The following is a 12,124-nucleotide window of genomic DNA, read 5'->3' as shown; positions in this document are numbered from 1 at the left end:
AGACATGTACCACAGTGTTCACTGCAGCACTATTTACAATAGTCAGGACATAGAACCAACCTAAATGTCCATCAACAGATGAATGGATAAAGATGTGGCACATATATACAATGGAATATTACTCAGCCATAAAAAGAAACGAAATTGAGTTATTTTGTAGTGAGGTGGGTGGACCTAGAGTCTGTCATACAGAGTGAAGTAAGTCAGAAAAAGAAAACCAAATACCGTATGCTAACACATATATATGGAATTAAAATAAAAAAAAGGTTCTGAAGAACCTAGGGGCAGGACAGGAATAAAGACACAGATGTAGAGAATGGACTTGAGGACATGGGGAGGGGGAAGGGTAAGCTGGGACGAAGTGAGAGAGTGGCACTGACATATATACACTACCAAATGTAAAACAGATAGCTAGTGGGAAGCAGCTGCATAGCCCAGGGAGATCAGCTCAGTGCTTTGTGACCACCTAGAGGCATGGGTTAGGGAGGGTGGGAGGGAGACACGAGGGAGGGGATATGGGGATGTATGTATACATATAGCTGATTCACTTTGTTACACAGCAGAAAGTAACACAACACTGTAAAGCAATTATACTCCAATAAAGTTGTTTTTAAAAAATGCATATACTAAAAAAAAAGACAAAATGCATTTTGATTGTATGTTATCATGATAAAAATAAGCAAAATATATTAATATATATTTTTTGCAACTACATATGGCTCTCCATCCCTGCAGAGAGAAAAAAAGAAGTATACATTATTTGTGAAATCAATGTCTCCTCTTCTGAGAAGTAAAATGTGGACTTAAAAATGTGTACAAATAATTTTCCCATCCTCTGATAGAAGAGGAACATAGACAATGTGTCTTTCAAGGAAAGGAGGCAATCTTCCTGGCTCTGAAATATTTTTGTTTACTCACATGCTAGTCTCCTGAAGAAAAACCCTTTCTCTGACTAGTCAAGCTAAAACTAAACTAGTCAAGCTAAAATTCCCACAGGTTTTCTCTTGTGTTTCTTGTTATTCAATGTAAAGAAGAAAAAAAGCACTTTATCAAATTGTTTTCCTATTAAACTTGTCTTTACTCACCTAAAATGCAGCCTTAAACTTTATTATATAGACTTACAGGTTAGATAATTCCTTGAAGACATCAAACACAGTACAGAATATATAGTGTTTAAATAGTGTCTAGTAAATGTAAATGAACTTAAAGTGAGTGTTCTATATTTTTCTCCTTCCCTCTTTCCCACCTAAGTCAAAGTTCTGTGATTCATACCTTATAAATGCTCAGGCTAAGTTTTGGTGTTGAAGAAAACAGATCAGAGAGAGAGAGAGAGAGAGAGAAAAGAGGAAGCACTATTCCATCACATATTTCATTATATTGCAGCCATTATTCACAGCCACTTTAAAAATATTTGATTGATTTGGAAAATCATTCACAGTATATTAAGTATAATAGATATACCATATGCAATGTGATCTTGGTTTTCTAATTATATTTAACTATAGCTGTGTAAACATTTGCATGAAAACGTTTACATAAACATTCCCTTGTATAGCTATATGTATGCATAATAATATCTGGGTGACGTTTTGAGTTCTGTCTCTTGGATTGCAAGTCATTTTAAACTATTTTTTTCATTCTTATTCCAGACTTTCTGCAAGAAGCATGTATAATTCAATAAACTGATATCTTTAAATAAATATTGTTTTATAGTGATATAAAGAAATGATAGAAGGGGACCAGACTGAGACAGATGTCAGTTGTTTTATGACTGATGACAGTAATCCAAGTGAGAAATGTGAGGACCAGAAATGCAGGGATAATGACAAATTTGAGAGATACTTAACAAAGTAAAACCAACAGAAGTTGGGGTTGGGGGTGAATGATGGGGATGGTGGAGAATAAATGAGAAAAGTGGAGTCCAAGGTATGATGGGTTGGATGATTGTGCCATGCCCTGAGACAGGAAATACAGTGGACTCTCTGTACAGTGGGGAGTCGGGAGGAGATGGTGTTTTGGGGACTGCTGAGTTTGAGATGCCTGGGGACCTCTAGACAAAGACAGCTAGCAGACAACAGGATACAGGTCTGGCACCTCAGAGTGATACCAGTTGAGTATACAGGTTTAGGAGTCATATCATTAATTTTTTCATAAGGAACCCCACGGATTCTTTGGGGTGTTAAGATCTTTATTGAGCTTAATGAAGCTTTTCTTTGGTGGAGTAGTTTGAGAAGGGAGCAGGAGGTCATAGGTTTGATTCGTGAATGTAGATTACCCTCTCAGGAAGCACAGGTTTAATAAAGAGGGTAATGGTTCCATAGCTAGGTGGGGACATAGGCGATTTTATACCTCCTCGACTCCACTTCCTCACCTATAAAAGGAGAAAAATAATGCCTGTCTAGCCATGGTGTCATGAGGATTAAAATCTATTACTAATAATACTTTATGTTAGATTGACTGTTTTATAATAGATTGATTCAGTGAGAGGACAGAAGAACAATTTGCTGCTAATCACCATGTTTTCATTTTCATCATATCTTCATCATCAAAGTCGGGTGAATAACAACACACAGAGTTGATTGGCTTTATATTTCCCTAGTTCAGGTTTTTTGATTGTATGTAACTGAGTTTGTCCTCAGAAGATATTAACATATCATTCCTTTGGCACTTAGAACAAGGACAGTTCAAGTTTGGTCTGAGCATAAATGGAGTTAAGGCGGAACATTTCCTCCCTCACCCACCTTTACAAACTGAAGAAATGGCCTCCGATGGAGAGTTTAAGAGCAAATGTCACTTGCTTTATGGATCATTGACCCACTGAGAATTCCTGTTGTGGATTAGTTCAATATTCAAACATTTCTTTAGATCCAACTCATGAAATATCTAGCCACTTTTCAAGTTTTGACTTAAGATTTCAAAAGACTATCTGAGTCTGTGCTTAAATGAAGTCATACAGCTGTGGACGTGACATAACAATTGTTGCCAGCTCATAGGGAAATAGGCAACAGCAGGGAATGCCAGGTCCACGGTACTGGTGCAGGAAGCAGGCAACTACTTTGAGTTATCCTAGTCAAGTCCAAGGCTCAAAGTTAGCAAATTTCCCAGGAAGGCAATGATAGAAGCCACAAACCACAGTTCATCTCTCAAGCTACCAAAAATGCTACAGGTGAGAACATGGGGCCACATCTCTTTCCAGATATTTCAAAAGAAAAGCTCTATAGTTCAGCCATTTCTAACCTTTAAGAAGGGTTCTGATAGTCACTGAAATAACAAAACAAAAAACAGGAAATACATCATCCTTTATAGAAATTTTTTTAATTTAAATATGCCCTCAATTTAGCCTAGGCAGTGGGAATTTCTTGAGTGTATGTGTCTGTATGTGCACTTTATATTTTAAACTTTCTGGAGATTATCCAGACATTTCAGATACTAATTCTGGCAGGAGTTCCCTTTAAAGATGTCCTGCAGAGAATTTGTTACTCATAATTTTAAGTAAAAATTGACAAGGAGTGCTTTCTCAGCCCAGTAGGAATCAGCTATGTACATGTCACAAGACTTGGAGGAAATTCACACACCCTCATATGGTCTTCCACAAAGTTTAAAAAGCTGCAACTGGGAGGGACCCTCATAATTTTGGTGGCCCATTCTGTTCCTCTTGGAGTTGACATATGAATGTGTTGGAGGGGAAAGTAAATCATCATATATTCTCCTTTCATATTGTTTAAATCCCTGGAAGAAGCAGCTTTAAGAAGAAGTAAGTTTTGTTTTCTTTAATGTTTTCTTTGTGTTTTTAATGTGGTTTTTATTGGCTTCTTTAATTTTTTTTTAAGTACAAGAGATTCTTATAAACTTTCTAGTGACTGCTTAAAAGAAACTTTGTAGTGATTTGTTTTTACTTAGCAAGTAAGTATATATCTAGAAGTTTCTTAGAAACTTTTTAAACATTTGAGCCAACAGTTATCAAATTTTATATGCTGAGCTTTTCAGATTTCTCATTTCCGTGCCATGTGTATTAAGGCAACATTGTAGCCAGATAACTTTTGAGTTGCCTCCTTAGTTCTGAAAATTGTCTTTATAATTGGAGGTATAAACTTCATTGTATTCATAAAAAAGGAATGACTCCATACTGGAGTTTTATTTGGCTTAATTTATTTGGATGACTATCACTAAGGATATTTTATGGCTGGATTTACATATCCAGAGCACAATTTAAAGTTATTTACAGATTTTAAGTGAGTTAGTGAGATTCCTGCTATTAAACAAAACAAAACAAATCTGCCTATTTTTCACAAGCAGGCATAAAGATAATTCCTAATCTTAGGCTTTCTAAGATTGAATTAAAATGTCTGTGTTTCTGACCCACAGAGATATTTAATACACTGAATGAATCTAAAGCATTGCTTCTTGAAACTGGGATAGCGTAACATAAGCAAAAGTATGCTTCCCATATGTGTTTATGCTTTTTCCCTCACTATTTTTTTTTTTTTTTTCCCCCACTATTTTAATCAGACCCTTTTTGGTGTCTGTCATGCATTCGAAAACCAAATGCAACTCCTCAGTTTGTCAATTTTCGTTTTGGAAATGTAGGAACTAAAAACAATCATTAATAAAATGTGTAATTGTTACAAATAAAATGTAAGAAATTCCTCAAGCCATTTTAGCCCTCATTTCACATTCACAATACTATCGTGTATAAATTCCAGCATGTTTATTAGTAACGTATATGGATTAAAATTTAACACAAATATTGCAAATATATGTATCACACAAGATATTTCTTAACATATTTATGATATGTGCCTAAAGCCATAATCCAAATTGCTTGGTGGGGAAGGTAAACTCTGATGTCTGTTTTCTATACTTGTTCTATTTATTCCCATGTGTTATCATTAGTTGCCAATCCTGGGGCTGTTCTACCTAAACAAGAGCAGCAGATTTGTGCTTTAATGTAACATTACCTCAGGGACAAGTCTACCTCTTATTTTTATTATACTTGCCAACAACATTCTGAGTAAAGCTGGATTAATTTGGGTTCCTTAAGCAAGCCTAGTAACTTTCTACTATAATATTGAAAATAAAATTTTATCTAGAACATGTTGGAGAAGCTTTGATTTGTTTTTTCACATTTTCAATCTAGGAAACATGATCTCTTTAGAATTGAAAACCAAATACTTGGGTTCACATGGAAAGTTCTGAATCAGATGTCAGCTAAACAACCGTACATTTCCATGTTCTTGTAATTACCTTTTTCCTCTCTCATTGTCATCATTTTTCTTGGTTACCTTATGGCACCCTGGAAGGAGCTGTGAAAAGAAGGAGGGGAAGGAGGAGGTAGAAGACTCCTTGCTGCCATAACACCTTGAGTCCCTCCAAAATGAGCAGCTTGAGCATTATCTATCTCCACATTAGACCACTTTGGGGTCACAGATTCCCTTAAGAATCTGATAGAATCAATGGACCCTCTTCCCATTAAAAAAAAAAGCCCATTATAAATAGATTTTTCCTTGACATTTCTGGGGTTGATAGACTCTTGAAACCTGTCCTTGAGTATTCTTGAGGAGTCCTGATTATGAACCACTATTCTCCATGAAACCACAGACTTCAGCTCCAGACAAACCCTGGGGTTGGTGGGTTTACCAAATCTTTAAAAGGCTTACGGTGGAAGTATGTCTAAACTGTCTCTCTCAACTGTCCTCACCTGAGGACAGGTAAGGTTAAGGTAAGGATTTTAGCTGAAGATGACATTTAAGGGTTAATTTTCAAAGCAGATACATAGTTAATTCGTAGCCATACTTGTTCTGGGCAATGTGTCCACTGAAATAAAAGTAGAAGGTTCAAGTATCAGAACAGTTCCTTTTGTGGAGAGTAAGGTTTAGAATGGAAAGGTGATAGGATTAAGCCTCTAGAGACCCCAGAATGTGGAACAGGTGACTGCAGTGGGACCTTCCTGTTTCTCTGGCCATTCTCCCCAATCCCCATACCGGCCTATTGGTAGACTGGAACATGAAAGGGAAGATCTAAACTAGTGCCCATTACCTCATACCCTCTGCTTCAGGGATCATAATCTTTATTCTTTCCTTCTTTATTGGCTCCTCCTATCAACATTTAAACATGTTCAAATCCCCCATCTTGAAAAGCTTCTCCTTCATTACTGAGCTCCTCCACTTAACCTCACTCTTCAGCTTCATAGCTCAATCTCATGAAAGTATTGTCTACACCTTGTAAAGAATCTCCACTTTCTTAGCTCCCACTTCTCAATCAACTGCAGTCTGGCTTTGGTCCCTATCAGTTTCCCCTGCCTCTCACTGAAGTGACTGATCACTAGTGTATTGCTAAATCCAGCAGACATTTCTCATTATCTTCTTAGTATCTCAGAAGCATTTTACCTTATTCTCCACTTTCCCCATCTGGAAACAGTCTTTACACAGGGATTCCATGGTATCCAACTCCTGGTTTTCCTCCCGCCTCTACGACCACTATTCTCAGTCTGTTTCACAGATTCCCCTTCTTCCCTACACATCCTAGATTCCCTTTCTCTTTCTGAGCTAAATGTCATTGCTTCAATTACAATCTATTCTACATGACTGAGTCCAAAATCTTTATGTCCAGCTAAGATATCTTTTCTGAGCTTCTGAGCTTTATGTCCAATTATCTGCTGAATACAGGACTGCCCAGAGCAGGCTTGGACCCCAGTGAATACAACGCGGGAAGGGAAGGGGCCTGAAGGGCAAGCCAGGTAAACTTTTTGACATAGAATTTCAAAATGTTCAAGTAATGTATGTGGTTTCTCTGCCCTCTGTCTTTGGACCTGGCTGAACAGCTCTACTTGGCTTTCCCACAGTCCTCTCAAATCTCATTTTAATCTAAAAGTAAATTCATCATTCCCCTGTCCTACTTTCCACCCTACATCCCCCGTGTTCTCATACAGAAAATGACATCATGATACAAGCCAGAAACTGGAGGTGAACTAACTCCACCTCTCCCTCAACTTGTATACCCAAAGAGTCTCCAGATTCTGTCCATGCTACCTCATACATTCACCAGCTTCTCTCCTTTGTCACTGCCATCTTCTTTTACTTGGTGAACAGTGGCCCTTTCATGGGTCTCTGTGCCTCCAGAATTGCCCTCTTCTGCTGCATTCTCCACAGTGAAGCCACTGAAACTACTGGTCTAAAACCAGATTTGATTTTGTCAATCTCTTACTTCAAACCTTTTCCTGACTTTCCACTGGCCTTAGGATAATGTCCAGATTCCTTCCCAAAGTAAAGAGAAGCAGTAGCGTTTAGTGGGTTATAGCAGATGTCCCCAAACTTTAAAGTGCTCAGGAACCACCTCTGGGTCTTTGTTAAAATGTAGATTCTGGTTCTGTAGGTCTGGGTTAGTGCCTGAGTTTTTGCATTTCTAACAAGGGCCCAGGTGATGCTGATGATACTAGTTCATGGACCACACTTTTCATGCTAGATTGGCTGGAGCTCAAGTCTCAGCTGTATTACTCACTAGATCTGGGACCTTAGAGGAGTCAGCCTGTGTGTCTGTCATTTTCCTTGTATATGAAATGGAGATCATGATGGTATAACTTTTTCTTAGGTTTCTTAGGTTTGAAATGAGGAATCAATGTGTTATATTAAAATTACAACAGTGTCTGGCATAGAAAAAGTGTTAAGTGCAAGTTGTTATTATTACTAGTTAAGACCCTGAATAATTTAGCCTCTACATTCTTCTCCCAAACAGTTTTTACTACGGCACTGACGTGCGCACAAAGGTGCACACGCGCGCACACACACACACAACACACACACACACACACTCATTCTCTCTCTCTCTCCCTCTCTCTCTCTCCTGCTCAGTCATACTAAATGACCTTCAGCAGATTAAGAACTGAGCAAATGCCTCTCTTCTGCCAGGCCTCCATGGGCAACAACTAGTTGCTCAAGCCAGAAACTAGAGATGAACTCCACCTCTCCCTCAATTTATATACCCAAAGAAGAGCTCTCTGCATACAGACCTAACTCACCCTAGTCACCCTCAAGTGCTCCCTTCTCTGGAAAGAACTTACAGACCATCCTCCACCCAAATGTGTTTGGTGCCACTTCTGCATATCCTCATACTACCAATGTGCCCTCTTGGGCTCACATTGTAAACTCATTTATTTATCTGTATCTCCTACAAGACTGTATGCTCTTTTAGAGAAGGGACTGTGGCAATTACCGCTGAATTTCTAGCATCCCACACACTGTTGCAGGCTTCAGATGATCAGTAAGAATCAATGCATTTTATATACACATTTCTAAAGCCCCATAAAATGAGACATGGAGTCAGGGAACAGAAAGATTTAAGATCTGGTTGGAGTAAAGGGAAATATTGGATATAATAGAATGAGCTTCTCTCTCCAACTGCTGCCTCTGGGCTGGACTGTTAACCCACTGGAAAGGAAAAACATTTCTTAATTCATTAAATAAATATGCAAGGCTAGAAAGTCAGTGCAAGAATGACAGAGAAGAGAGTCAAAGCTTTGAAGTCTGGTCCATGTTGAGTCTTCTGTGAACTCGGGCACATCAGTTTGCCTCACTACTTTAAAGATGGAATAAAAACACCCATTTTGTAGAATTTTGTTTTAGAGTAATGCTGTCAGTAGTCATTTTTGCTTTTATCTCTTCTCAAATTCTGCTCATACAATTCTGTTGCTACTGGACCTTAAACCCATCTCACTTGATTGTTGGCAAAGCTTTGAGATTTTCCTTTGCTTATTCATTTTGCCAGAGCAGTATCATCAATGGACCCTGAGTTTTATTTTTCAGTAGATCATTTTGCTGTATCAGATTCTCCCCTCTTTAAGAATACGCTTTGGGTTTTATTTTCAATTTAATTTTAATGATAGTACACGCTGAAGATGGTGGGGAAATGGGCTTCTGGGGTTCTTGTCTTCCAGCTTGATTCTGTCCTTTTTAACGATCCTTTATATTTAATGATCCTTACTGTTCATAAGACAATTTAAGTAAAATATCATAATCATGTAATTCCTAATACTTTTAAAAAGACTATTAATAGTTGTCCCGGTCAAGGTATCAAGCTATCATTTTTTTGACAGGGCCAGAAAGTCATACATACAGGTCATTCATTCATTCATGTATTCACTCATTCATTCACCAAGTAGATCAAGTCAGTATAGTATCTACAGAAACATTGGTCAAGCTGTTCAATTTTGCTTATATCATGAATCCTTGCACTGTGCTGATGACAATTTCATGGGTGAACAAGGAGATGCCTATCATAAAGTTTGACCAAAGGCTTCTCAGTATAGAAAAATGCTTTGATGTTACGTAAAATTTTTTCTTCCCATAAAATTCAGCACTTCTTTAACAGATTCATGTGTATAATTTGCATGCAGGAAAAAAAAAAAAAAAAAAAAGCATCTGACACCAAGCTGTAATGCCACCTAAAGGAAGTAAGATTTAAAAATGATTTCTGGTCTTGTAATTACATTCATTCTATTAATTTGTTCCCTTGAAAATTTCTGCAGTTATACTATTACAGAAGATTCTAATCTTTGAGTTTTTTTTTTAAACTGAATGCACTCGAATTTTGTTCAATACTTTTCCTTATTTTCAAAGTGATACATTATGCATTGTACAATTTAAAGTAATGAAGAGTAAAAATCTTTTTTAAAAATCTATAACTTTAATCAAGCATATTTTCTTCTAAACTTGTCTCCTACTCTTCAAACATATTTATGTGGTTGAGATCACACTAATTATTTAATTCCTACTTTTTTTTTTCACTTAAAGCAATATCAGGAGCATTTTGCCACATCAAGTACTTTTCCAAACACCATGTTAATGATTTCTAATATTATTTTTAAAGTCATTTAGTAAATAATTTTAGATGCTTTTAAGCAGTGCACAGAAGTCCTTTTCAAACCCTAGTTAAGTGTAATTTAACAAACATGCAACAAAATATGACTAAAAAACACAAAATGTATTTTATGTTTTCTGTAGAGTCAGACAGGAAACACTTTAGGTTTCAAAACTAAGCAAATCTGCCATAATAGTTCAAAAGTAGCCATGGACTGAGGATGTGTTCCAGTAAAACTTTATAAATACTGAAACTTGAATGTCATATAATTTCAGATGTCAAAAAAAAATATATCCTTCTTTTGATTTTTTTTTTGATCACTTAAAAAAGTAAAAGCTATGCTTAGGTCTCAAGCCATGCAAACACAGGTTGTGGCTAGATTTTGGTTCTTGGGATGTAGTTGGCAACCTCCACTCTACAGCCTGGTTCCAAGAACCCTGGCTTCATCAGGTCTGAGAAAGTTCTGTGAACGCAGGAATATGAATATATTTTTAAGAAGAGGTAAATAGCTTTCATTAGGTGCTAAAAAATTCTTAACCTAAAAATGTTTAAGAATGACTGTTCTAGATAATATACATGAAAGCACTTTGTAAACCATAAATCATTATTAGAATACCTATTGGTACTTCACTTATGATATTTTTCACTTAGGCACCAAATGATCTGAAAAATTGATTAATAAAAATAAATATATGCCATTATCAGAATTCCACCTGAAAAACTGATACTCAAACTCAAAAAATCTTATAAACTGTAACCTAAAGAGCAACTAGATAACAAGTTAAATTACCAAACACATTTAAAACAGAATTATTGGTTATTCTGATGACGGTAATTAGAATATTTATTATTTTGTTTGGTTTTTGACTGAGCCAAGAACTTAGAAATAATGCTATTCATTTCTTCATTTTGTTTCTGTTAAGTTTTAAACTACAAACCTAGCATAATTAGAGAATCCTAATTTACCATCCTGGTTAATAAAAACTGGTATATATATTATTCTCTCTTTTCTTCCCTCCTGCCACATACATATACGCATGCAGTACAGCAAAAGGACTTAGGAATAAAGCCACCTTTATTGTAATATATGTGTGGATTTGAAAAGAGTTCTAAGACAACTGTGAAATAGACACAAGTGTCATATATGAATCCATTTATTATCAACGTTATTATTGTTAAGGCTGGGTTGGAAAACAAAGCTTTTCCCTGAGACTGCCCCTCCCATCCTGAACTGAACTTATTTGCAGTGGGGCAGAGAACTCTAACCCAGTGCCCCCTCATGGGGCTGGGCAGCTATAGTGGGCTCCCTCCAGGAAGGAGGGCAGAGTTTAGGCCTGTGCACTGGCAAATCCCACTGGAAGGAGGGGAAGGGAAGTGAGTGGCACTTGAGCAGACCCCTTTGCCCAGTTGCTTCTCAATTAAGTCGCTCCCCAGGTAGAACAGAATCAGTGAGCCAAGGGACCAACATTTTACCCCCAACACTTTCAAAAGAGAGAAATTCCTTTAAATGACCAGTATAGAAACCTGAGGGAAATGAGAGGTTCTTTTATATGATTTTTCATTCAAAAAACGATTCCTGCTTTTTTGTATAAATGCAAGTTTAATTTTAGTTTAGTATAAATTTAAGTCATCAATGTAAAGTGTTAAAATGCCAAGTAAGAGAGATTTCTAGTTGACAGCATACATCCCAGACCTGTGTTTAAGGGTATGGTCTTCAGGTGGCCAAGAAGAGAAGAGTGGGCAAATATACATTCATAGCAATGTGTAGTTGAGTTTTTAAAGCTCTGACATGTAAAAGTATCTCATTTTGTTAAGTGACCTTTTGCCTATCCAGGTATGGATAAAATGCCACCCTCCAGGTGTGGTCCCTCAAGCAGGTCTAGCAATGCTCTCTGCCTGGTCCACACTCCCAGTGGGCTGCTTCCCCACATCCACAACTGTGTGGATTCCCCACTGCTCTTCCCCACCTTTTCTTAGAGACTAGCTTTTATTCCATCTTCAAGCTACAGCTCTAGAAGTGTTACCTGACATTTTCTAGAAAGTTCCTGAAATTTCCAGGGCACCCTGTGCCTACGTCCAAGCATTTCCAGCTGCCCTCTCTTCTTTCTCCCCCCACTCCCTCTCATCCACAGTATTTAGTGAGTGCCCAGCACGTGCTGATAATACGCTAGACACCAGTTAGTTTGGGGGTAATATAGCATTTGTCCCGCCTGAAGCTTACTGTTGAGCAGGAAAGACGATTAACTAGGGCTACAGAGCACAGTGTGTGCTG

General features: G+C 37.4%; 1 protein-coding gene across 2 annotated transcripts in view; it reads left to right on the top strand.

Moving 5' to 3' along the window:
• Positions 1 to 3,019: 3,019 nt before the first annotated feature.
• Positions 3,020 to 12,124, top strand: part of FHL5 (four and a half LIM domains 5) — a 36,655-nt gene continuing 27,550 nt past the window's right edge. The window contains exon 1 of one of the 2 annotated variants that reach the window (XM_065889009.1): positions 3,020 to 3,166. The gene's annotated coding sequence lies outside the window, so the exon portion shown is untranslated. Of the gene's footprint in view, positions 3,167 to 3,590; positions 3,759 to 12,124 lie in introns of those variants that run through there. The other variant, XM_065889008.1, reaches the window with a different exon arrangement.

Source organism: Phocoena phocoena, chromosome 12, assembly GCF_963924675.1.
Source record: "Phocoena phocoena chromosome 12, mPhoPho1.1, whole genome shotgun sequence".
Taxonomy (NCBI): Eukaryota; Metazoa; Chordata; class Mammalia; order Artiodactyla; family Phocoenidae; genus Phocoena; species Phocoena phocoena.
The sequence above is the reverse complement of the archived record's forward strand: the minus strand, read 5'-3'. Positions and strand labels throughout refer to the sequence as shown.